We start from the raw sequence: 3,613 nt of genomic DNA on the forward strand, positions 1-3,613 counted from the left end.
TGTCTGGAGATCCTCTCGAAGGAAATGGCACAAGTTCCTATCACAACCTCCCTGCTAAACCACAGCCTCTTTAGGTACATCTCTTCCATCGTTCCCCGTCAGCGATGGGACACTGGGTTGCATATTCGCGGAACCTGACACAAAGCCTTGCATGCCACCTGGCACCACAAACAGTGCTTTCCTGCTCTTGCTGATCCTCCTCTGCCTATTACAGTGCTAATGGAGCAATGAATCTAGTTTCTCAGGTTAGCAACCCTAAAATAAATCTTCAGTGACATTAGCGTACAGAAGCCACTTTTTCTGTACATTCATTTGGCAGTATGTGAGAAATGAGCTGGAACTGCGCGATACGTTGCACTCCCAATACTGCTCAGTCAACCTTCAATAGGTATTCCAGCTAACACTAATAGTATCTTCCAGCCTTATACTGAGGTTAATCATGTGAAGCAACCCTCACAGCTTTAGTGTGCATTATTGTTTAAATGCATTCTCGAAAGAAGTTAATCTATTTGGTTCATTAGTCACTAATACAGGCATTAATATCAAATCATAAATAGTGTGGTAAAACTTATTGAGCCCTTTAAGAAGACTGGAAAAGCCAATTATTACCAGGTGTTAGACACGTTGGATAAGCATGCATTAAAAACAGACCTTAAAGAGGAGTTTGTCATGGACAAATGCAAGAGGGCATGTTATGAATAATCTCCGAATTTAGCATATAATTGTCGAACATCGCCAGGGTCTTCCTCATTTTTTTGAAAGTGGTTTATCTTTCACATAGTTCTCACTCTCTCACTTTATTACTTTTCTGTGATTATTATTTGGACATTATTTGGTTTAGTATTGACATACCCTGCAGATTGCCTCTGTCAAAAAGAACTGCTCTGTGACAATTGTACTGAGCTGAAGGTGGAAGAACCACATGGGGATTGTGCTGTGAAGCTACAGGGAGCAAAAGGCTCTAGAGGTAACGTGACTATGATTTATTTCTGTCGGATGATGGGCGTAGTTCTAACTTACATAAAGAAAGAATAGATTGCGTTTTTTCTTATGTACGATGTAACTTCCAAGTTAGATTGTATTCCTTGTCAAATTATATTCAAAGAAAAGGGTGGGACTTTGTACAGTTATGTAACCTAACTTCTTCTTTCATACGGTAATAGCAAAGCAAATCAAATGTCAACATCTAAGTTGGATATCTAGGCCACAGCTTCCGCTGCAACAGCGTGGATATCTTGTAGGCTGCCTGCAAATTTCCTCTGAGGACAGTGCTCAATGATGTACACCAGTGTCTGATTAGGAGAGCCGCAGTCACATGATGGGAATGCTTTAATCTTCCATGTATGGAAGATTTCCTTCAACCACTGTCTGTCCCACCTGAGAACTCACTTTGAGAATGGAAGAAAGTCGATTTTGAGGGATTGCCTATGATGATGATGAGGTGACAGCGTCCACCATGACTGGTTCCGAGGCAGCGAATGGTTGTCCGCTGTTTGCGAGAAGTTAATCTACTGTTTCAGGCAGGAACCTTCAGTTCATCTAGCCCATCAATCTGCTTCTCGGCCTTTTGGCTAAGATCATGCGTAACTGACCTGACAGGGGAGTAGCCACCATAACCCCAAGGTGGTTCTCCCTGGATCAGGAAGGTATATGCTTGCTTTTTTGGAAATAGGAGGTGGGTGGGGTGGCTTGACCCATCCACCTCCACGGAGGTGTGTGGGGGACCTGACCCATCCACCTCCATGGCACGAACCTGGTATTGCAGTACTTCCAGGAACGGTGCAGTGGCTCTAGGCCTTTTGGCTAAGAGCATTGGCGCAGAGTGATCCTTGGCGTGTGCAAGGTGACCTCTGGCGTTTGTGATTTGACAAAGAATTGGAACGATTGGCTACGAATTTCAAAAAAAAAAAAAAAAAATCAATCTGCTGTATTCTAACAACCTTGAATCCTATTTGTTGACAAGAATCTGTCAAGCTTCTTATTGAAGCTCATTAAGGGTTTCTTGTTCAACCGCCCATTACAGTCAGCTGGCTCACATACATACCACCCTTTTAGTAAAAAAAAAAATCCTCCTGCAATTCCTATTTTCTTTTGTTGTCCTTAATTTGCAAATATGTCAATAAGTAATTATTCCTGAAAGTTTGTTAAAGTGCAATGAATATGCAAAAAGTTATCAAAACTTACTCTGTTAAAGAAGCTGTATTGTATGGGGTTAATTACATAGAGTTAATTATGATATTTAGTCATTCATAGGGTGTCTCTGCTCCCATGCCCCGTAGAATGTTGTTGCTATTTCAAGAGAGAGAGAGGGAAGCGACCTTGAGACGCACACCAGCTTGTTATGAGATGGTCCACGGCTTGAGCTCTCATGCTTTGTGGACAAGCACCTGGGGCCTCACAGATTAGGAGTTGGCCATAAGCCACATGCACCCATGTTTTGTTCAATAGTATGTTTATTTGATAGTCTAAGGTATAGCACTGTCCCGTAGCTCTTCGAACTTCGCCTTGGACCGTGATTCGCGAGCGGTGTCGGGACCCCCGATGCTCCAGACCAGCCGTTGCTGTGGAGTTCCCGACAGGCGGAAGGCCGTGAGCGGTGTTGCATCTTACCATACTCCTCTTTTCTTCGTAAACTGTATTATTAATGTTTCTTTTCTCTCAGTAAACGGTGTTTAATTCTTTACTTCATTTGTCTTGTCTCTTATTTAACATTCATCCAGATCCAGAACCTGGGTCTATTATTATTGATCCAAAACAGAAGCACAGAAGGAGATGTTTGCAATGAAGTATATTTTAAGCCGCGATATTTGTTTATTATGAGCCTCTTTTCTTGTGCTCCTACATTTTCAATAAACGTGTGTTCATTTAAAAAAGCCTTTTACAGAAAGACTCTGGGCAATGTAGTTTTGTTAAAGGGTATAACTCTTTCTGCGGTGCATCATTTTAAAAATTCCTTATTAAAATCAGTGTCCTGTAAAACTTAACCAAAATGCATATTTGGCTTTAATTAATGGTGGCATTGATCCTTTCCCAGTTGTCTGAAATTACTGTCTCTATTACGCCTAATCCCACCAGCCATTGCTTCAGAGAGATTATGGGAGATTCAGTGAAAGGTATGAGCACCCTAAACTGAGTAAGCATTGGGTTTAATTACTTTGTGAACTAGTCAAACATTTGGGCTCATTTACTAGGAAAAAGGCTAGTGTCTTTTTTGAAAATTCTGGATTTAAATAATATGGGCATCCGATTGTGGTCAATTATTAATTTAATAGCACTTTAGGTGTAACACATTGGACTCAATTTTCCCCAAGCCCGTTTTCTGGCGTATTGCCAGAGTTATGCCCATTTTTTCTAGGCCTGAAATGAGCCAGAAATATTTTGCCAAAGTTTCCCCGATGTATCATTTGAATTTGGCGCCGTGTAGCATGTCCGGTCACCTTGGGGGGTGGAGCCTGCTGTCTGCACCGAAAAACAAAGCTGCACCTTCTGTGCATGCAAGGGGAAAAAAAAGTTACATTTTTGACGTCGTTCGAATGGAAGCGCATGCTCGGTACAGCTCGGATTTGGCAATCGGCCATTTTTAAGGAGCCAGTTGTGTGTGTGTGTGTGAGAA

The 3,613-nt window shown here is 41.8% G+C and overlaps 1 pseudogene; it reads left to right on the top strand.

Moving 5' to 3' along the window:
• Window positions 1–1,551: 1,551 nt before the first annotated feature.
• Window positions 1,552–1,790, top strand: LOC139260568 (U2 spliceosomal RNA; annotated as a pseudogene).
• Window positions 1,791–3,613: the final 1,823 nt, after the last annotated feature.

Source organism: Pristiophorus japonicus, chromosome 3 (assembly GCF_044704955.1).
Source record: "Pristiophorus japonicus isolate sPriJap1 chromosome 3, sPriJap1.hap1, whole genome shotgun sequence".
Taxonomy (NCBI): Eukaryota; Metazoa; Chordata; class Chondrichthyes; family Pristiophoridae; genus Pristiophorus; species Pristiophorus japonicus.